At 42.0% G+C, this 24,721-nt stretch overlaps 1 protein-coding gene across 1 annotated transcript in view; it reads left to right on the forward strand.

The window, feature by feature from the left end:
* Positions 1 to 24,721, forward strand: part of LOC126310132 (kanadaptin-like) — a 236,880-nt gene that overhangs the window by 148,875 nt on the left and 63,284 nt on the right.

The raw sequence follows: 24,721 nt of genomic DNA on the forward strand, positions 1-24,721 counted from the left end.
ACACCCCCCATCTTCCAAACTTCCTCAAGAACCAGCCCCTTCGTCGCCAGAGCTTCGATTACTTATTGTCCTGCCCTGAAATGAGGGACATCCTAACCAAGATCCTCCCCACTGCTCCTAAAGTGGTGTTCTGTTGCCCAACCTCCACAACATCATCGTCCATCCCTACGCCACTCCCAATCCCGATCCCAACACCGACCACTTCCCATGTAGATCATCTCCCTGTGGAAGACCCAGGTGCAAGACCTGTCCAGTCTACCCACACAGCATTTCCTATTCATATCCTGTGACAGGCTTATGAAAACCGATAGGCTGGACCACATGTGGAAGCAGCCATTTCCAGCTCTGCTACAATCATTGCACAGCTTTTTATATTGGTATCACTATCCTGGTGCTCGACTTAGTGGCAAGCCCTGCATGTTTAACCACACAGTGCTCTTCTACCATGCTGTCCCTTCCCCTTCCCCTTCCCAACTCTCTCCAGACTGCTGCTTCCGTTCTATTGGACAGTTGTGTTCCGGTCCAAGATGGCGGTCATGAGGTGTGCTTGCTTGTGTAAATGAATATGTGTGTGTGTGTGTGTGTGTGTGTGTGTGTGTGTGTGTGTGTGTGTGTGTGTGTGTGTGTTTCCTTTTCCGAAGATGGCTATGGCCAAAAGCTAAATGTTTAACAGTTTTTGTGTTGTAACTGTCTGCAACTCAGTGTGTGATCTATCTTTTTCTTATATTGTTAAGTCAACATTCACCAAGGACAGTGCATTTAGAATAATTTGACAGGCTGGAACATTGCTCTCCAATGAATAATCATATACTTCTTCATATGCTCATGTATGATACTCTATGTAATAATAATGGTGTTCAGGTAATTTGTACAGAAGGAAGTCCACTGTATTGACTGGAGCATTGCACCGTACCAGATGTACTAATCCCTGCAAAAGATAACCATTTGTGTTTTTTTGTCAATAGAATCTATTAATGACCATATATTTATGCTTATAAATAAACTGCTCTTTGCTGATGACCAAATAATTATTCAGAAGACAGAAAATGACCTCAAGTTCATGATACACCATGAAAATCAAATATGTAACAACTATCATTCAAAAAGTCAGGGGAAAAAAAGTAATAACCTTCAAAGGTAAATTTCTAGTACACTTCAAAATAGAACAAGATGAACCACCCATGGAACGGGATCACATTTTCAGCTGTAACACTGTGATATTAGCTATGAAAATATCAACATCAGTTATAAATTAAACAAGCTTCAAATGGTATGTGGCACAATGCACAAAACACTGGGTGACAAGACAAGCCAGGATACATAGCTGATGAAACTTTCTCAAAATGTGCTTATACTACTGGCTTCTGCACCAAGCTATGTCTTGCAGAAACTGCTTAGGGTGACACTGGATTTTCCTAGAACGAGGTGCAAGAAAAATCTTTCCTTGTCCTTAAAGAGTGCTAAGATCTGTAGTCCTAGCATTATATGACAAGAATGCTGAGACAGAACTTCACACGAATGCGTCTGTTCTAGCACATGAAAGCAAATCTTGGGCATTAACTAAGAAACACAAAAGTAGAATACTGGTGACTGAAATCAAATTTTTAAGCAAAGTTTAAAAAATCTAAGAGGTAAAATACAAAACAGTATATTGATATAGTAACCAGAATCAAGTTCAAATCCAAACGCAGGGTTGTCAAGTAGAGTACAAGACTTACCACTGAACACCAGTATGCAGTACAACAGAACTGAATTCCTGGATGAAGGGTGTTGCTATTCATACAAACGCACAATATTCCTGTGTATACAAACATAACTGCTGGTGGTGAGGTTTGAAATTGTGACTCACAGCATGCCAGCCAGTGATAATAGCTACTACTCCTTACTACAATTCAGCATAGCTTGTGGCATTGCTCCCTCTTCTGAACAAATGATGACCTGCTGTTCCAGAAGTTCACATTGGACTGGCTACAGTATATTAGATCTAGATGTAGACATTGGTCCTCTGTATGGCAACACTGGCAGATTCTCACATTCTGGTCATGTTGTCACATCCTCTTATCTATGTTGAGCATTGAAGGTAGACCGTCCTCTCGAAGCTCCATGATCGTCTACTGGGACTTCAGTGTCCTTGAACAAGAAGTCTTCATTGTCAGTCTACACCTCGGGACTGTAGTAGAGCTTCATATGGAGAATGTGCATGCATATGCGTGACATCTCGGCACTGTTGTCTTCTTGATAGGCAATTGTCATCCTGTGGTTGACATCGCAACATAAAATTCTCTCTGATACTAGTCTTGACCAGCAAACTTTTCAATGATTCTTCACATGGGGTACTCAGTTCATCCAGGTGTTGTTTTCTAGAAGGAACATTGCAATTTCTGGAGCTTCAACAGTTGACACAGCTTTGCTGGCAGCATAGCAGGTGCTGTAGTCAGTAAAGGCTGTTGCCCATTAATTTCCCATTTGTCAAGTAAGAGAACATCCCCAAGAGGTTGAATCCAGTTCAGTGGAATGGGCCTGCTGCAGGTGGAATTGGCAGCACATGCCCCAGATGTAAATGGTGGAAAGTGCTTCCGTCACTGGCGTTCCTTTCATTGGCTCACATAGTGTCTAACAGATCAGTAGAGGTACCTGTGTCAGATCCTGTCTAGAGTCTTCACAAATGCCAGGTGACAAGGTGTTGGAACATAATAGAAATACTTCATGTTAGCTGTCTGTAGATGGGCTGGGATGACAAGCAATGACTTCCTCTTGTAAGATGTTATGTTTATTAGCTGCAGTTCTCTCATGATCAGTTCCTACTTCCACAAGGCTTCTGTAGTTTACAACATTGCTGAATCTCCCCCTGTTCAGTAGTAATGTTGTTTAATGCCGCAGTTACTGAGATTGCATCCATACTGCTGTGTTCCACCAAAGGATTCCTTGTAAGACAGTTGGCATTTATGTGTTTGTGTCCACTTTATTATACCACTGTGATAATAGTCCTCTGAAGTCTCAGGCCCTTGTCGCCAGTCAGTGTGAAAGATCTTTCAGGTCAGTCAACCATTATAGAGAATTGTGGTCCACAGCAGCAGTGAATGATTTGTTAAATAAATAAGTCTTGAATTTGTTACGATGCAAACAACTGCAAGACATTCTTTTCCAATTGCAGAGTACTCTGGAAGCTTAAGCCATCACATTTTCAGCACTATTCTGAATTTGCTCTAGAACCACATTTTCAATCCAACCACTAACATCAGTGTGAAATTCTGTCTCAGCATTCTTGTCATACAATGTTAGGACTGCAGAAGATGTTGGCACCTCTTTAAGGACAAGGAAAGATCTTTCATGCACCTTGTTCCAGGAAAATTCGGTGTCACCCTAAGTAGTTTTTGCATGAGACATACCTTAGTGCAGAAGCCAGTAGTATGAGTACATTTCGAGAAAACATCTAATATCACAACTGTGCCGAGGAGTCAGAAAATCTGTGACTGCTCTCAATTTCTCTATCACTGGGTGGACTCCATCGCACTGACTTGGTGCCCGAGATTTTTATTTCTTGACTAGCCAAGAGACACTTTCCCGATTCACCGCATTCGCACCAATGACGACCTCATAAACCGTGACTGTGGCTATAATCTTAGCAAGACTTGGGAACCAGCGATTGGGTTAATCAAGAGTAAATCGAGCAAACGTATAGTTGTGACGACCACGGCGGACAGAGCCATCACACCGACGTCATCTCAGACGCTGTTGCAATCTGTCCCACCGCACGACCGTGGCGCGGGGCGCGGACGGCAGAGGGAGCGTGCCACGGGCGGAGGGTATTTAAACCAACCGTGGCCGCGACCGAACCCAGTCCCCCCTGAGCAGCCATAGTGTACGGATCTCCGTGCCGGCCCGTTCACAGGAGCTCAGTCCGTCAGTTCACCTAATGATGGCGACATGTTTGATCGCCGAAATATTGTGCCCGTTGGACACTATGGACCGGCAGTACACCCGTGGATATTTTGATTGTCTGTAAGTTGTCATACTTTTCGCTGTCAACGGGCATTATGAGTGACACTATTTTGTTTGACATTATGGTGAACAATTGCATTTATAATCCACTGGATAAGCAAACAGTTAACCATCTTCCACGGATAACTCGAGGAAATGCTGACCGATAATATCAAAAACCACCCATATCTCAACAAGTAACAGTTACTGTCATTTTAAGGCATTTTACAATTCATGCTTTGACAATGACTGGAGTCTGTCCTTGAAAATATTGGAGTTTTGATTAATTTATCCGGCCGCATTCTCGCGTGATATTAGAGCATACAACACTCTGGGAATAGCTTAACTTCTCCTTTGGCAGAATTATAATCCGCACAATTCATAGTGCACAAATTCCTAGTCAATAAAGGCTAGGAAGTTGTTATTACTGTGAATGCAAATGATATATTGACAGACACATTTTTAAACCATGAGCCTGTAAGAAATATTATTACTTTACTTTGTTCCAAAATCTTATGTCGTAACACCCTCATTACTGCTATTTGAGTCTGTGTCTAAAACATGTGATCGTAAATTTACGATTGTATGTTCAGGGCTTGTATCCATCTTCACGTCCCTATCAAATTCTTCCTACTAAAACTTTTCAGCCAGCCACACTGACTATATCTACACTAAAGGGGAATATTGTCCATTGCTTCACACACAAGAGATTCAGTGGATTATCTTCCCACATAGCCTTTAGCCTTTGCCCAAATTATACTGACAGTATGAAATGTAGTTTCAGGCCCTATCTTTACGGCCATCTTACTACAACTATTTATCAAAACACCCCACGTAAATAGACACGTATTGCCTGTTTAGTTTGCAAGTGCCATTTTAGGCTGCAGTCACAGTGGCTCCAATATCGGAGGATTCCACCGGCGACCGAAATCGGCTGATCATTTCAAATCAGTACGCCATTATGTGTGCCGTCACTCTATAGCCAATCGTATCTCCTGAACATGCAGACTTCAGACAATAAGTGGTGAAAGCCAAATAAGTTTGTTTTCTTTGATAGAATCAACCAATGTTCTCGCACATGAAATATGGAGTGTGAGAAACTGGTAAGTTTAGTCCAAGAAAGAGGGAGTTTGTGGCATCCTGAGCATGAAAATATCATCATCAGGATATAGCTCAGAATCTGTGGGCTGAAATCACAGGTTTATTCAAAATTCAAATAGGCAAAATCTTCATTGGGGACTTTCGACATAGATTATAACCTCAAAAAATGATTTGTTCAAGTGAAATGGGTGGCGTATCTTACATGTGTATAACTGCTGTACTGGATCTTTTTTCTGGTTGGTTGTTACTAGTTGTCTACAAATTATTATTACTGCTTACTGAAGTTTTATGCCAGTAGGGTAGTGATTCTGTTAATGTGAAATGGTTTTGCAAATGTGGTGTACGGTATGTATTCCCACTCTTGAGTGCTGTAGGTTATTGGAGTATGTTATGCTACACTTTACGCGTGTCTTTCACTTGTGTGCTAGATTACACTCATTGAAGGTTAATTGACGTATGTCTGCACAATTTTAAATAAAGACAGTGAAACAGAGTGTGTATAACTTGCTTTTCAAGATCACCATGAATTACTTCGAGTATGTAACAGCATGTTTCTGCCACTATCTTATATATTCATAAAACGTGACTGATTATTCTGATAACTGAGGAAACAGTGTACGGTACTTGCTGCTTTTATTTTACAAGACAGGAAAGCTCATTCACATCTGTTCGTGGTCTCTTTAATAACAGAGACCACTATGCAGCACTCATATCCAAGCACAGAGGTATTGTGGTATCCACTCCATCGTGACAGCTTAAAATCTGACTTACTTTATACAGAGAATGGATTCTAATCCAACCTAACCTCCTTGACTCTTCCAAAGAAGGAGATCAGAAGCACTGTGACCACACTGTAGGCCAATGTTGACAGGCAACCTCTGGTGTGTTGGGCGCTTTATTTTTGTGAACATAGTGGTAGTGTGCATTGTCTAATGCCACAATACTTCCACCTTGGAGTATTTGGTATTTGGTGCTCTTCCAACCATTTTATGTAATTTTCATTGTTCATTTTGTTGCAATAATCTTCTGATGTTGATTTTGAATCTTAGATGAGCCCTGCATCCTCAGTGCACCCCATTTCTCCTCCTGGATGAACCACTATTGCTCTTTGTCCAGAACTTTCATTTTTCCACACACCAGGTAAGTCACTGTGCTGCCATCATTTATTGACAGCTGAGTGTAAATGCACCCATGCTTCATCAGTGTATATGAGGAGTTTCTTCATGCCTTTCTCATTTCCTGTTAGAGTTCTTACAAAGTGTGCATGCTATGCTACAGTGCCCTGCCTCTCAACCAGAAATGTTGGTCTACATTTACATTTTTGAAACAAAACCCCATACCCTTTAAAATTTTCCAGGAAGTGGTTCTTTTTCCTATGAAATTAATGTATGTATCCTCCTTCATTCGATTGTAAAGCTTTCGAAGAGTGGGTATTTCTCTTTTAATGTCATAATGTTGTGACAATCTTCCGATGTTGATCTCGAATCAGGGTCATCGAGGCACTTCATTTTCTTCCTCAGTCGTTTCTTCCTTCATCTCACAATTTTCTGACCACTCAGTCTGGCTTTCATAACATTGTTCACAACATTATGCACTGTCCTTACACTCTTTTCCACTGTGGCTGCTGCTCTCTCCAGAGCTCTTTCTAATGGTAACAGAAAATCTTTCTACTTTTTTCTTCTCAACAGAACTTAACTACATTAATTATATGGACTTTTCCATCTGAATGTACTCTTCGATAACATACATTTGCCAATCACTGTACAGTACCGAGCCACATGCGTCGTTTCTGTATACTGTTGAATATTGTCAAATGCCTTCGGCCCCGTCAGTATGTAAACATAGCTTGTTTACACGTTCTACTGTTGGCAGTTTTAATATGAACTTTTAATAAAAGTAAATGTAACTCCATCCTATGTCCAGAGTGCAGGACTTCAGCTGGTCTATTCCCAGTAATAAAATTCCATCAGCCGTTATTTTTATTTTATTTGTTAGACGCTTTGTCTCAGACCCTCATTTTGAGACATTACTGTTGGAAGACTTAGGGAATGGAGGGTGCAGCATACTTGCTGATTGATTAAATGACCTCAGCATTACCAAGAGTTTAGGAATTGCAGTAGTGTATTTTAGTTAGAGGAATTGAAGGTTAAGGTCTACATTCCTTGCTTTTTCTGAGCTACAGTCATGCGACTCTGAATTATCTATACTTGTCTTCTGAAAACATTGTATGAGGAACAGCTGAGTGTAAAGAATTTGAAGGGCATTAGTGTCGATAATGATACTGTTATGACAGGCATTAACAATGGAGTTTGTGCAAAGACTGCCCTGAGCTCATAATGATACAATGTTTGTGTCATTCTTTGCAGCTAGCAGTCTCTTCAGCAGCAGAATGTCTTCAGACAAACCTGGATGTCCTCATTCGTGAAATTTACAGTTGGTTTTCCCACTCTGCTTTGTATCAGAGTCAGTCTTTGTATGCTGCCATTAATGACGGCCATAACTCTTACAAAATTGTGCAGTTGTGCCAGACTCTGTGGCTTTCAATCGAAAGTGCTGTCATTAGATAACCTGAGCAATAGCTTAAACTAGAGAATATGTTTAGCATAGCCAAATCGAGAGAGAGAGAGAGAGAGAGAGAGAGAGAGAGAGAGAGAGAGAGAGAGAGAGAGAGAGACTATATTGCCTCACTGTTGCATGCTGTGTATGTTGACTCTGGTGATCTGTAGTGAATCGAATATTTCTGTTATTGTGTAGATAAATTTTTTTAAAGTATTGTAAACAACCGTAAGTGAGAAATGTTTGAGCTGCTGTAGGAAAGTTAGTTCTGAGATTCTATCGAGCTGTTGTTACAGATTGTTACTTTGAGGGGAATATGGTGGCAAGGGAATTGGGGAGGTAAGTGAGTCTCTTCCATGGTATTGCAGAGTATATTCAAGGGCTAGGAAAATAGCTGAACAGGAAGGGAAGATAAGGTCCTTTAAGGGGAGTAGGACGTCAAACGGGCCGACTTGGAGCAGGAGAGGCACCACAGGGCATTTTAGTTTCCACTGTCTATACTTTTACAAGTAAATTCATAAAACTTTTTCAGCATGACTAGGAAGGGTTCAGGATTCACACTCTTAGCAGCGGAAGTTGAAAACCATAACAAACTAATTTTTTTTGCATATGAAATTTCATCATCTTTTTGCTTACTATTGGCTGCGTTTGTTGCTATAGGTACACTTTTCTTCATAAGTAAGAGAGACTGTACGATGAATTTTGCACAGCATACAAACCATACTTACAGGTGTCTGAAACTCTAGAATCTATTTAATTTATGAAAAAATGGATGAGCTGTTACGTTTTAAACTTTATGTTTAGAAAAAAATCAAATTTTGTAGTTAATTATCTCAATTTTTACCACAATTTTTAATAGATTTGAAAAATTCTAGAGTTTAATACACCTGCAAGTATGGTTTGTATGCTGTGCAAAATTCATCAAAGAATCTCTATTACCTGTGAAGAAACATGTACATATAGCAACAAATGCAGCCAATAGTAAGCGAAAAAATGATGAAATTTCACATGTAAAAAAATTTATTTTGTTATGTTTTTGAACTTCCTCTGCTATGAGTGTGAATCCCGAATGCTTCCTGGCCATGCTGACAAACTTTTGTGAATTTATTTGTAAAAGTATAGACAGTGGAAATTAAAATGTCATGTAGTGCCTCTCCAAGTGGCCCGTTTGACGTCCTCTTAAGGCTGAACTGGATAGTGCTAGGGAGTAACTGATGAGGTTAAGGGGGAGAAGGATAGAAGGATAAAGGCAGGTGCGAAGTGTTAGCAACGAACAGGGGCCACAGAAAGAGAACAGTTGTTGTTGTTGTTGTCTTCAGTGCTGAGACTGGTTTGATGCAGCTCTCCATGCTACTCTATCCTGTGCAAGCTTCTTCATCTCCCAGTACCTACTGCAACCTACATCCTTCTGAATCTGCTTAGTGTATTCATCTCTTGGTCTCCCTCTACGATTTTTACCCTCCACGCTGCCCTCCAATGCTAAATTTGTGATCCCTTGATGCCTCAAAACATGTCCTACCAACCGATCCCTTCTTCTAGTCAAGTTGTGCCACAAACTTCTCTTCTCCCCAATCCTATTCAATACCTCCTCATTAGTTACGTGATCTACCCATCTAATCTTCAGCATTCTTCTGTAGCACCACATTTCGAAAGCATCTATTCTCTTCTTGTCCAAACTAGTTATCGTCCATGTTTCACTTCCATACATGGCTACACTCCAAACAAATACTTTCAGAAACGACTTCCTGATACATAAATCTATATTCGATGTTAACAAATTTCTCTTCTTCAGAAACGCTTTCCTTGCCATTGCCAGTCTACATTTTATATCCTCTCTACTTCGACCATCATCAGTTATTTTACTTCCTAAATAGCAAAACTCCTTTACTACTTTAAGTGTCTCATTTCCTAATCTAATTCCCTCAGCATCACCCGATTTAATTTGACTACATTCCATTATCCTCGTTTTGCTTTTGTTGGTGTTCATCTTATATCCTCTTTTCAAGACACTGTCCATTCTGTTCAACTGCTCTTCCAAGTCCTTTGCCGTCTCTGACAGAATTACAATGTCATCAGCGAACCTCAAAGTTTTTGCTTCTTCTCCATGAATTTTAATACCTACTCCAAATTTTTCTTTTGTTTCCTTTACTGCTTGCTCAATATACAGATTGAATAACATCGGGGAGAGGCTACAACCCTGTCTCACTCCTTTCCCAACCACTGCTTCCCTTTCATGTCCCTCGAATCTTATAACTGCCATCTGGTTTCTGTACAAATTGTAAATAGCCTTTCGCTCCCTGTATTTTACCCCTGCCAACTTTAGAATTGGAAAGAGAGTATTCCAGTCAACATTGTCAAAAGCTTTCTCCAAGTCTACAAATGCTAGAAACGTAGGTTTGCCTTTCCTTAATCTTTCTTCTAAGATAAGTCGTAAGGTCAGTATTGCCTCACGTGTTCCAACATTTCTACGGAATCCAAACTGATCCTCCCCGAGGTCCGCATCTACCAGTTTTTCCATTCGTCTGTAAAGAATTCGTGTTAGTATTTTGCAGCTGTGACTTATTAAACTAATAGTTCGGTAATTTTCACATCTGTCAGCACGTACTTTCTTTGAGATTGGAATTATTATATTCTTCTTGAAGTCTGAGGGTGTTTCACCAGTCTCATACATTGGAATTATTATATTCTTCTTGAAGTCTGAGGGTGTTTCACCAGTCTCATACATCTTGCTCACCAGCTGGTAGAGTTTTGTCAGGACTGGCTCTCCCAAGGCCGTCAGTAGTTATAATGGAATGTTGTCTACTCCGGGCGCCTTGTTTCGACTCAGGTCTTTCAGTGCTCTGTCAAACTCTTCACGCAGTATCTTACCTCCCATTTCGTCTTCATCTACATCCTCTTCCATTTCCATAATATTGTCCTCAAGTACATCGCCCTTGTATGAACCTTCTATATACTCCTTCCACCTTTCTGCCTTCCCTTCTTTGCTTAGAACTGGGTTGCCGTCTGAGCTCTTGATATTCATACACGTGGTTCTCTTCTGTCCAAAGGTCTCTTTAATTATCCTGTAGGCAGTATCTATCTTACCCCTAGTGAGATAAGCCTCTACATCCTTACATTTGTCCTCTAGCCATCCCTGCTTAGCCATTTTGCACTTCCTGTCGATCTCATTTTTGAGACGTTTGTATTCCTTTTTGCCTGCTTCATTTACTGCATTTTTATATTTTCTCCTTTCATCAATTAAATTCAATATTTCTTCTGTTACCCAAGGATTTCTAGCAGCCCTCGTCTTTTTACCTACTTGATCCTCTGCTGCCTTCACTACTTCATCCCTCAGAGCTACCCATTCTTCTTCTACTGTGTTTCTTTCCCCCATTGCTGACAATTGTTCCCTTATGCTCTCCTTGAAACTCTGTACAACCTCTGGTTCTTTCAGCTTATCCAGATCCCATGTCCTTAAATTCCCACCTTTTTGCAGTTTCTTCAGTTTTAACCTACAGGTCATAACCAATAGATTGTGGTCAGAGTCCACATCTGCCCCTGGAAATGTCCTACAATTTAAAACCTGATTCCTAAATCTCTGTCTTACCATTATATAATCTATCTGATACCTTTTAGTATCTCCAGGATTCTTCCATGTATACAACCTGCTTTTATGATTCTTGAACCAAGTGTTAGCTATGATTAAGTTATGCTCTGTGCAAAATTCTGCCAGCCGGCTTCCTCTTTCATTTCTTAGCCCCAATCCATAATCACCTACTATGTTTCCTTCTCTCCCTTTTCCTACTGATGAGTTCCAGTCACCCATGACTATTAAATTTTCGTCTCCCTTCACTACCTGAATAATTTCTTTTATCTCATCATACATTTCATCAATTTCTTCATCATCTGCAGAGCTAGTTTGCATATAAACCTGTACTACTGTAGTAGGCATTGGCTTTGTGTCTATCTTGGCCACAATAATGCGTTCACTATTCTGTTTGTAGTAGCTTACCCGCACTCCTATTTTTTTATTCATTATTAAACCTACTCCTGCATTAACTCTATTTGATTTTGTATTTATAACCCTGTATTCACCTGACCAAAAGTCTTGTTCTTCCTGCCACCGAACTTCACTAATTCCCACTATATCTAACTTTAACCTATCCATTTCCCTTTTTAAATTTTCTAACCTACCTGACCGGTTCAGGGATCTGACATTCCACGCTCCGATCCGTAGAACGCCAGTTTTCTTTCTCCTGATAACGACGTCCTCCTGAGTAGTCCCCGCCTGGAGATCCGAATGGGGGACTATGAGAACAGTATCTGACAGTATCATCATTGGTACAAACACTAGATTTGCCTTGCTACCTCAGTTAACTAAGGAGAAGGCTCAGGCAGACAACAGACTTTCACCAGGAAACCACCCGTTTCAAAAAAGGTAGAAAGTAGGAGGAAAGTTCTGTTGTTAGGTCATAGCTATGAAAGGGGTGCGGGCCAGATCTTGCAGGAAAAATTTGTCTTGGAGTACTGACAGTCATATCTCAAGTCAGGTATTTGTACAATTTCAGTGGATAATGTCGATATTATTTAGCTTCAAAGGAATATGAGATACTTTAATTAATCTTTTGTACCCTACATTCTGGATGATGGTTAGTAATCAAAACCGGTAGATGACTAATGGGACAAATAAACATCTGATGGTTAAAAATCTGTTATAAAATGACTCATTTAAAGATTCCTGCTGAAAAAATCACAAAAACAGTGGCAGAATTTGACATCCATAAATTGGAAAGAAACCTCAGAAACATTGCATTTTTGGCACGAAGTGGGAAATTATAAGGATGCATCGGGTGACAATTCATTTCAAGAGTTAGCTGAGGTTGCACTCTTTCGGCTAGTTCTATCGTGGTCTAATGCTGAGGTCGAGAGGTCTTTTAATACTATGAACATCATAAAAACCAGGTTATGTAATAGAATTAAAATACAGATGTTAAATCTATTACAGCAATAAGATCAGGACTTCATTGTATGGGGAAGTGCTGCAAAAATTATCAGGTCCCCACCCCAAAGTGTTGACTGAAGTAGGGACAAAGGCTGCATATAGTGAGACCTGTGTCGGATCTAGTGATGACACACCGAGCACCTTGCAACATACTTCATCACAGACATCAGTGGAACATAGAAATTCTTCACATCTAGTCCGTGAAGTCCAAGAAATCGACTTCGATTAAGATTATCCAGAAGAAATACAGCTGTGCTTCTAAATCAGGTTATCAATATAAGGGTAAATGTGCTAGATGTATTTCATATTCAACACTAATAATTTTTTGTTTTAGACCTTGTTAAATAATAATCAAGATAAATGAACTGTTGGTTTTCCTTATAGCTTTTTTTTTTTAAGTTTAAGTTTGAGGTGCCAGCACTGATAAGTCATGGTAGCCTCTCGAAAAGAGAATGAACATTATTGACTGGTGTCAGTTAACGTGGGAGATGCGTGGAGTGGCAGAAAATTGGGTCGCCTTCCTGCACTATGTGGACTCGAGTGTGACAGAACAAAACCTCGGCAACACCCAGAAATATAGCACAACTTCCGTTCCGTACAGTCAGTCAGTCAGTCAGCGTGAAAGACGAGCAGTATAGGCACCAATTCTAGGTGTCGGTTGTTACGACCAGATGAAACTTCAATCGTCCAGCCATAACTGTGGGTTCTTTGATTGCTCTGGGAGATGGCTCATTGAAACAACAACATATGAAATAATATTTCACTTAATTACACGAATGAATAAAAAGATTTACTTATCGTGATGTAATCCTCTGCGACAGGAATGCTTGATAATTTACATCTCCATTGAATATTAAAGTGTCACTTGATGCACTAATTAACAACCTCTTGTCTTTATGTACAGTGTCCAACATTTACAAAGATACATTTCCATCTGAGACTCGAGTAACGCAACACAGTAGTCCTACTCGACGATGTCAACTGCTTCAGTCGAGGCCACTAACTGGGGCCGAACACTCCCACACTCGACTCTGTATTGACCTGTGTGCGAGGGTGCGCCTCTGTGCCGAGAACGAGGGCATGTCTTCTCTAGCCACTCTCATTCCTTGTTGTGAATTGCAGTGAGACATTGAAGATGTTTGAAGCATTGGTGTGCGTTGCTGACTTCAGTGTGGTGCCGCTATCTGCAGACGGTACCGCAGGTACTCTACGGTAGCATAAGGATGGCATTGAACGCACATGGTTTTTTTTTTTTTTTTTTTTTTTTTTTAAAAAAATGCTGATCTGTAACTGTACTGTTCGCCTATCATTCTTTCTATCAAATCTGGATTTGCCCATCCTGTTTGGTGAGGCTCTCTCCCATCTGATATTATTTGACAGACATTGCCTGCACAGGGATCTCTAGTGAGGACATTTTGCCTTGTTCTTGGACCAGAAACTCAAGCACAGGATTGTAATAGATGTTTTTTGTGTGATTATTGCTTAGTGATATTTTGTTCTGATTACAATTCATTTCATTTGTTGATGGCATTTGTACTTTATCACGATTACTACCAGTTCCAGTGTTAGCCATCTTCATATCTGTTGTAGCAAATATAAATTTCCTTTGCCTTAACAGACATGACGATAGCTATTGCCAAAATTGGTAATAATAATAATAACAATGTACAAAGGTGATCAGTGACTGAAAATAACTGTAGTAAAAAAGTTCTAACTGTAACATTGCCTATATCTTGGAAAAAAAAATTGTTTAATTTTAAATTTATCTGTGTTATATAGATGTTGTTTGAGGTCTGCGACAGTATTATAAGATTATGTGGAATAATTTATACTTCTGCAGTCACTTCTTACTAATATTTTATTAGCACAACACATTTTGTCAGCACGCTGCCATCATCAGGTGCATTATACAGTTACTTATACATCAGCTGATAGGTTATGTACATTAGCTGTGTGTGCCAGTGGGGTTAAGAATTGAAAAATAAACCCGTGTGGAAGGATAACACTGTAACAGATTTGTGTGGAAGGACAACACTGTAACAGATTTATCCTTCCACACAGTTTTATTTTTCGATTCTTAATCCTACTGGCACACGCAGCTAATGTACATAACCTAACAGCTGATGAATAAGTAACTGTATAATGCGCCTGACGATGGCACCATGCTGCTGAAATGCATTGCGCTAGTAAAATATTAGTAAAAAATGACTGCAGTAGTATAAATTATTCCACATAAAAAATTTCTTTTGACTCATTGCATTTGTGAGAGAGATGCATTGTCACCCTACATTTACATCCATGCGATTATTCTGCAATTTACAATTAAGTGCCTGTCAGAGAGCTCATCAAACCACCTTTGAGCTATTTCTCGACCGTTCCACACTCGAACAGCATCCAGAAAATATGAACTCTTAAATCTTTCTGTGCAAGCTCTGATTTCTCTTATTCTGTTATGATGATAATTCCTCCCTATGTAGGTAGGTGCTGACAAAAAATTTTCACTCTCTGAGGAGAAGATACTGCCACAGTGAAAAACACCTTGCTTTTAATGATTGCCAAAACAATCCACATATCGTATCCATAACACGGTCTCCCCTATTTCGTTATGATACGAAGCAAGCTTTGAATTTTTTGATGCTGTCTGTCGATCCTATCTTGTGCGGATTCCACATTGCATGGTGGTACTGCAGAAGAGGATGTATAAGTGTGACATAGGCAGTCTCTTTAGTAGACCTGCTGCTCAGTGTTCTGCTAATAAATCATAGTGTTTGCTTTGCTTTACCCACAATACTATCTGTTTTATCATTCCAAATTAAGTTATTCGTAACTGTAATTCCTAAGTATTTAGTTGAACTTGCAGTGTTTAGATTTGTGTGTTTTGACGTGTAACTGCAATTCAGCTGATTGCTTTTGATACTCGTGTGGATGACTTCACACTTTTCGTTGTTTAGAGTCACTTTTCACACCAAAGAGAAATCTTGTCTAAATCGTTTTACAGTTTTGTTTTTACAATCTGAAGATTTACATGATAATAAATGACAGCAGCATCTGCAAACAGTATAACAGTGTTACTCAGACTCTCTCCTAAATCGTTCATGTAGATCAGTAGCAGCAGAGAGCCTATAACACTTCCTTGTGGAATACCAGGTATTACTTCTGCTTTACTGGATGACTTTCCATCAGTTACTGTAACTGTGATCTTTCTGACAGGAAATCACGAATCCAGTCCCACAACTGAGACATAGTCCATAGGCGTGCAATTTGATTTGAAATCACTTGTAAGTGGTATGGTGTCAAAAGACTTGTGGAAATCTAATAATATGGAATGAATTTGACTTCCTCTGTCAATAACACTAATTACTTACTAAGAATAAAGAGCTAGTTGTGTTTCACAAGAACACTTTCTAAAATCGTGTTGGCTGTTTGTCAATAAATCATTTTCTTTGAGATATTCCTAATGTTTGAACACAGTATATATTCCAAATGTACCTTAGTTTATGGGCCTGTAATTTAGCGAATTCCTCGTATTTCCTTTCTTGGATGTTGGTGTGACTTGCAATTTTCCAGTCTTTAGGTATGGATCTTTCAACAAGCAATCAGTTTTAGATGACTGCTAAAATGCTTAAGTTGCTTTTCTACACCAAGGGTATCTACTCCTAAGTTACTCATGTTGGCAGTTGTTCTGGTTCCAATTCAGCAATATTTTCTTCTCCTTTGGGGAAGGAATTTCGGAAAACCGTATTTAGTAACTCTACTTTAGTCACAATGTCACCAGTAACTTCATCATTGTTATTGCGCATTGAAGGTATTTATTGTGTCTTTCCACTGGTGTACTTTACATGCAGCCATAGGCGCCTTGGATTTTCTGCCAGGTTTCGAGTCAAAGTTTCTGTGAGTATGTGCTGGTATTCAGTTAGCTTCCCATATCAGTTCATGTGATTATGCAATTAGAGTAACTAGGCGAGCTTCACTAATTTGAGTATATATTTGGCACTATCCTCTTTCTTCATAATAATAAAGTTTATTATTGTCAGATATTTCATTGGCTATTTGGCCATTTCAACTTGTCAGCCATTTTTAATTTCCCATGGAATGATTCTCAGCCTAAGGCTGCTTCAGAATATGTCTAGAGTCATCAAGTGTGAGAGTTCCTGTCAGTAAAGTTCTACAAGTTGTACATCCATGCAAATGCTGAGAACATTTTCTGAGTCCATGAGGAGCTTGAAGACACCCAAAACATTTGGTAGTTCATGCTGCTAAACTACCATACTGTGATGGCAGGCATTGAAGGTGGTGCCGGGTGCCTCAGCTTGGGGCCAAGAATCATTCCACAGGCTGTTGAAAATAAATGGTAAGTTGAAGCCACGTTAGCCATTGAAATTTTTTATGTGGGTAGTTGATTATAATTAACTTATATATATATATATATATATATATATATATATATATATATATATATATATATATATATATATTAAAAACAACGATTCCAAGACTTACCAAGCGGGAAAGTGCTGGTAGACAGGCACAATAAAATAACACACACACACACTAAATTTCTAGCATTTGCAACCAACGGTTGCTTCTTCAGGAAAGAGGGAAGGAGAGGGAAAGACGAAAAGATGTGGGTTTTAAGGGAGAGGGTAAGGAGTCATTCCAATCCCGGGAGTGGAATGACTCCTTACCGTCTCCCTTAAAACCCAAATCCTTTCGTCTTTCCCTCTCCTTCCCTCTTTCCTGAAGAAGCAACCATCGGTTGCGAAAGCTAGTAATTCTGTGTGTGTGTTTGTGTGTTTTGTTCATTGTGCCTGTCTGCCGGCGCTTTCCTGCTTGGTAAATCTTGGAATCTTTGTTTTTAATATATTTTTCCCCTGTGGAAGTTTCTTTCTATATTAAAAACAAAGATTCCAAGACTTACCAAGCGGAAAGTGCCGGTAGACAGGCACAATAAAATAACACACAAACACACACACAAAATTTCTAGCTTTCGCAACCAACGGTTGCTTCTTCAGGAAAGAGGGAAGGAGAGGGAAAGACGAAAGGATTTGGGTTTTAAGGGAGAGGGTAAGGAGTCATTCCAGTCCCGGGAGCGGAAAGACTTCCCTTAGGGGGAAAAAAAGGACAGGTGTACACACACACACACACACACACACACACACACACACACACACACACACATCCATCCGCACATACACAGACACAAGCAGACATATTTAAAGGCAAAGAGTAAGGGCAGAGATGTCAGTCGAGGCGGAAGTACAGAGGCAAAGAAGTTGTTGAAAGACAGGTGAGGTATGAGCGGCGGCAACTTGAAATTAGCGGAGGTTGAGGCCTGGCGGATATCGAAAAGAGAGGATATACTGAAGGGCGAGTTCCCATCTCCGGAGTTCGGATAGGTTGGTGTTGGTGGGAAGTATCCAGATAACTCGGATGGCGTAACACTGTGCCAAGATGTGCTGGCCGTGCACCAAGGCATGTTTAGCCACAGGGTGATCCTAATTACCAACAAACACTGTCTGCCTGTGTCCATTCATGTGAATGGACAGTTTGTTGCTGGTCATTCCCACATAGAAAGCATCACAGTGCAGGCAGGTCAGTTGGTAAATCACGTGGGTGCTTTCACACGTGGCTCTCCCTTTGATCGTGTACACCTTCCGGGTTACAGGACTGGAGTAGGTGGTGGTGGGAGGGTGCATAGGACAGGTTTTACACCGGGGGCGGTTGCAAGGGTAGGAGCCAGAGGGTAGGGAAGGTGGTTTGGGGATTTCATAGGAATGAACCAAGAGGTTACGAAGGTTAGGTGGACGGCGGAAAGACACTCTTGGTGGAGTGGGGAGGATTTCATGAAGGATGGATCTCATTTCGGGGCAGGATTTTAGGAAGTCGTATCCCTGATGGAGAGCCACATTCAAGGTCTGATCCAGTCTCGGGAAGTATTCTGTCACAAGTGGGGCACTTTTGGGGTTCTTCTGTGAGAGGTTCTGGGTTTGAGGGGATGAGGAAGTGGCTCTGGTTATCTGCTTCTGTACCAGGTCGGGAGGGTAGTTGTGGGATGCGAAAGCTGTTTTCAGGTTGTTGGTGTAATGGTCAAGGGATTCAGGACTGGAGCAGATTCGTTTGCCACGAAGGCCTAGGCTGTAGGGAAGGGACCGTTTGATATGGAATGGGTGGCAGCTGTCATAATGGAGGTACTGTTGCTTGTTGGTGGGTTTGATGTGGACAGATGTGTGAAGCTGGCCATTGGACAGATGGAGGTCAACGTCTAGGAAAGTGGCATGGGATTTGGAGTAGGACCAGGTGAATCTGATGGAACCAAAGGAGTTGAGGTTGGAGAGGAAATTCTGGAGTTGTCCTTCACTGTGAGTCCAGATCATGAAGATGTCATCAATAAATCTGTACCAAACTTTGGGTTGGCAGGCTTGGGTAACCAAGAAGGCTTCCTCTAAGCGACCCATAAATAGGTTGGCATATAAAGGGGCCATCCTGGTACCCATGGCTGATCCCTTTAATTGTTGGTATGTCTGGCCTTCAAAAGTGAAGAAGTTGTGGGTCAGGATGAAGCTGGCCAAGGTGACGAGGAAAGAGGTTTTAGGTAGGGTGGCAGGTGATCGGCGTGAAAGGAAGTGCTCCATTGCAGCGAGGCCCTGGACGTGCGGGATATTCGTGTATAGGGAAGTGGCATCAATGGTTACAAGGATGGTTTCCGGGGGTAACAGACTGGGTACGGATTCCATGCGTTCCAGAAAGTGGTTGGTGTCTTTGATGAAGGATGGGAGACTGCATGTAATGGGTTGAAGGTGTTGATCTACGTAGGGATAGATACGTTCTGTGGGGGCTTGGTAACCAGCTGCAATGGGGCGGCCAGGATGTTTGGGTTTGTGAATTTTAGGAAGTAGGTAGAAGGTAGGAGTGCGAGGTGTCGGTGGGGTCAGGAGTTTGATGGAGTCAGGTGAAAGCTTTTGTAGGGGGCCTAAGGTTCTGAGGATTCCTTGAAGCTCCGCCTGGACATCAGGAATGGGATTACCTTGGCAAACTTTGTATGTAGAGTTGTCTGAAAGCTGACACAGTCCCTCAGCCACATACTCCCGACGATCAAGTACCACGGTCGTGGAACCCTTGTCAGCCGGAAGAATGATGATGGATCGGTCAGCTTTCAGATCACGGATAGCCTGGGCTTCGGCTGTGGTGATGTTGGGAGTAGGATTAAGGTTTTTCAAGAAAGATTGAGAGGCAAGGCTGGAAGTGAGAAATTCCTGGAAGGTTTGGAGAGGGTGATTTTGAGGAAGAGGAGGTGGGTCCCGTTGTGATGGAGGACGGAACTGTTGCAGGCAGTGTTCAATTTGGATAGTGTCTTGGGGAGTTGGATCATTAGGAGTGGGATCAGGATTATTTTTCTTCGTGTCAAAGTGATATTTCCAGCAGAGACTACGAGTGTAGGACAGTAAATCTTTGACAAGGGCAGTTTGGTTGAACCTGGGAGTGGGGCTGAAGGTGAGGCCTTTGGATAGGACAGAGGTTTCGTATTGGGAGAGGGGTTTTGGAGGAAAGGTTAACTACTGAATTGGGGTGTTGTGGTTCCAGATTGTGTTGACTAGAATTTTGAGGTGTTGGGGGGAGTGGAGCTGGAAGTGGGAGATTGAGTAGATGGGATAGACTGGGTCTGTGTGCAATGAGAGGAGGTTTAGTTTTGTTGGAAAGGTTGTCAAGGGTGAGTGATTTGCCTTTCCGGAGGTGGGAAACCAGGAGATTGGATATTTTTTTGAGGTGGAGGGTGGCATGCTGTTCTAATTTGTGGTTGGCCTGTAGGAGGATGCTATGTACAGCCGGTGTGGATGTGGGAGAGGAAAGATTGAAGACTTTGATTTGGGATAGGAGTTGACGGGGGTGTTCATTGGCCGAGTCGATGTATAGGGGAAGGATTAGGCGGGTGAGGGCTATGGATTGTGCTGTTTGGAACTGGTATAAGGACTGATGGAAAGAAGGATTGCAGCCAGAGATGGGAACTTTAAGTGTGAGGCCTTTGGGAGTAATGCCAAATGTCAGACAAGCCTGAGTAAATAAAATATGGGAGCGTAATCTGGCTAGGGTGAAGGCATGTTTGCGGAGGGAATGTAAATAAAATTTAATGGGGTCGTTGTAGGGATGTTGTGAGGTTGACATGGTATTAGAATGTGGAAAGGGTAATATGAGGTTAAAGTGAAAGTAAATAGAAATTTAAAAAGGAGAGATAAAGGTGTGAAAAAAGTCGAAAAAGTGTTGGTTAGAGGTGAGCTATGTTGATCCTGTGTTGAACTTAGGTTGGTGAACAACAATGGGTGCACAGGTTAGGTAGTTATGTTGTCTCCAGATCACGTTAAAGGGTGGGGAAATTCAAGAAAATTTCGAAAAAAAATTTTCGAAAAAGTTTCGAAAAAAGTTTCGAAAAGATAATTTCCGAAAAAATAAAATTCGAAATAATTTTTCCAATAAAAATCTCGAAAAATATGTGTGTAAATGTATTCAAAGAACTGGTTGTGTACTGGCAGGTTATGAGAATGAGGCTAACAATTGTTTGATGAAGAAATAATAACGTGTAAACCTGTGGGAAGCTGCTAAAAAATGATCGGTTATGTGGGAAAAACGGGAATGGAAATAAAACGAAAGTTGTTCGAAATAACTGATATGGTTGTTTAATGGGTGCAAGGAACTGAAGCTGTGAAATAGTATTCACGAATTTACACGAAATGTTTGTAAACTTGGAACAGTGGATTTTATAGCAGCGGTTATGTTGAAAGCGTTAAAAAATTTTGAGGTTATGGTTTGGAACTAAATTACGTATTATTGAGTATAATTAGGCAGGATAAAATGTATGCTAGATTACGGAAAAAGTGAAGGTGAATACAAAGTGAAACTACTTGTACAAACGAAAAGAGAAAGTAAGATGATAGAGAAGATTTCGAAATGCAACAGAGACAATAACAAATATAATTGTTGGGTTCAAATCAATGATGATGTAAATAAAATAGAAAGAAACTTCCACATGGGAAAAATATATTAAAAACAAAGATTCCAAGACTTACCAAGCGGGAAAGCGCCGGCAGACAGGCACAATGAACAAAACACACAAACACACACACAGAATTACTAGCTTTCGCAACCGATGGTTGCTTCTTCAGGAAGGAGAGGGAAAGACGAAAGGATGTGGGTTTTAAGGGAGAGGGTAAGGAGTCATTCCAATGCCGGGAACGGAAAGACTTCCTTTAGGGGGAAAAAAAGGACAGGTGTACACTCGCACACACACACACACACACACACACACACACACACACACACACACACACACACACACATCCATCCGCACATACACAGACACAAGCAGACATATTTAAAGGCAAAGAGTAAGGGCAGAGATGTCAGTCAAGGCGGAAGTACAGAGGCAAAGAAGTTGTTGAAAGACAGGTGAGGTATGAGCGGCGTCAACTTGAAATTAGCGGAGGTTGAGGCCTGGCGGATATCGAGAAGAGAGGATATACTGAAGGGCGAGTTCCCATCTCCGGAGTTCGGATAGGTTGGTGTTGGTGGGAAGTATCCAGATAACTCGGACGGCGTAACACTGTGCCAAGATGTGCTGGCCGTGCACCAAGGCATGTTTAGCCACAGGGTGATCCTCATTACCAACAAACACTGTCTGCCTGTGTCCATTCATGCGAATGGACAGTTTGTTGCTGGTCATTCCCACATAGAAAGCGTCACAGTGCAGTCAGGACAGTTGGTAAATCACGTGGGTGCTTTCACACGTGGCTCTCCCTTTGATCGTGTACACCTTCCGGGTTACAGGACTGGAGTAGGTGGTGGTGGGAGGGTGCATAGGACAGGTTTTACACCGGGGGCGGTTGCAAGGGTAGGAGCCAGAGGGTAGGGAAGGTGGTTTGGGGATTTCATAGGGATGAACCAAGAGGTTACGAAGGTTAGGTGGACGGCGGAAAGACACCTGATCCCACTCCTAATGATCCAACTCCCCAAGACACTATCCAAATTGAACCCTGCCTGCAACAATTCCGTCCTCCATCACAACGGGACCCACCTCCTCTTCCTCAAAATCACCCTCTCCAAACCTTCCAGGAATTTCTCACTTCCAGCCTTGCCTCTCAATCTTTCTTGAAAAACCTTAATCCTACTCCCAACATCACCACAGCCGAAGCCCAGGCTATCCGTGATCTGAAAGCTGACCGATCCATCATCATTCTTCCTGCTGACAAGGGTTCCATGACCGTGGTACTTGATAGTCGGGAGTATGTGGCTGAGGCACTGCGTCAGCTTTCAGATAACTCTACATACAAAGTTTGCCAAGGTAATCCCATTCCTGATGTCCAGGCGGAGCTTCAAGGAATCCTCAGAACCTTAGGCCCCCTACAAAAGCTTTCACCTGACTCCATCAAACTCCTGATCCCCCCGACACCTCGCACTCCTACCTTCTACCTACTTCCTAAAATTCACAAACCCAAACACCCTGGCCACCCCATTGCAGCTGTTTACCAAGCCTCCACAGAACGTATCTCTGCCTACGTAGATCAACACCTTCAACCCATTACATGCAGTCTCCCATCCTTCATCAAAGACACCAACCACTTTCTGGAACGCATGGAATCCGTACCCAGTCTGTTACCCCCGGAAACCATCCTTGTAACCATTGATGCCACTTCCCTATACACGAATATCCCGCACGTCCAGGGCCTCGCTGCAATGGAGCACTTCCTTTCACGCCGATCACCTGCCACCCTACCTAAAACCTCTTTCCTCGTCACCTTGGCCAGCTTCATCCTGACCCACAACTTCTTCACTTTTGAAGGCCAGACATACCAACAATTAAAGGGAACAGCCATGGGTACCAGGATGGCCCCTTCATATGCCAACCTATTTATGGGTCGCTTAGAGGAAGCCTTCTTGGTTACCCAAGCCTGCCAACCCAAAGTTTGGTACAGATTTATTGATGACATCTTCATGATCTGGACTCACAGTGAAGAACAACTCCAGAATTTCCTCTCCAACCTCATCTCCTTTGGTTCCATCAGATTCACCTGGTCCTACTCCAAATCCCATGCCACTTTCCTAGACGTTGACCTCCATCTGTCCAATGTCCAGCTTCACACATCTGTCCACATCAAACCCACCAACAAGCAACAGTACCTCCATTATGACAGCTGCCACCCATTCCATATCAAACGGTCCCTTCCCTACAGCCTAGGCCTTCGTGGCAAACGAATCTGCTCCAGTCCTGAATCCCTCGACCATTACACCAACAGCCTGAAAACAGCTTTCGCATCCCGCAACTACCCTCCCGACCTGGTACAGAAGCAGATAACCAGAGCCACTTCCTCATCCCCTCAAACCCAGAACCTCTCACAGAAGAACCCCAAAAGTGCCCCACTTGTGACAGAATACTTCCCGGGACTGGATCAGACCTTGAATGTGGCTCTCCAGCAGGGATACGACTTCCTAAAATCCTGCCCCGAAATGAGATCCATCCTTCATGAAATCCTCCCCACTCCACCAAGAGTGTCTTTCCGCCGTCCACCTAACCTTCGTAACCTCTTGGTTCATTCCTATGAAATCCCCAAACCACCTTCCCTACCCTCTGGCTCCTACCCTTGCAACCGCCCCCGGTGTAAAACCTGTCCTATGCACCCTCCCACCACCACCTACTCCAGTCCTGTAACCCGATCAAAGGGAGAGCCACGTGTGAAAGCACCCACGTGATTTACCAACTGACCTGCCTGCACTGTGATGCTTTCTATGTGGGAATGACCAGCAACAAACTGTCCATTCACATGAATGGACACAGGCAGACAGTGTTTGTTGGTAATGAGGATCACCCTGTGGCTAAACATGCCTTGGTGCACGGCCAGCACATCTTGGCACAGTGTTACGCCGTCCGAGTTATCTGGATACTTCCCACCAACACCAACCTATCCGAACTCCGGAGATGGGAACTCACCCTTCAGTATATCCTCTCTTCTCGATATCCGCCAGGCCTCAACCTCCGCTAATTTCAAGTTGCCGCCGCTCATACCTCACCTGTCTTTCAACAACTTCTTTGCCTCTGTACTTGCGCCTCGACTGACA

This window comes from Schistocerca gregaria, unplaced genomic scaffold, assembly GCF_023897955.1.
Source record: "Schistocerca gregaria isolate iqSchGreg1 unplaced genomic scaffold, iqSchGreg1.2 ptg000394l, whole genome shotgun sequence".
Lineage (NCBI taxonomy): Eukaryota > Metazoa > Arthropoda > Insecta > Orthoptera > Acrididae > Schistocerca > Schistocerca gregaria.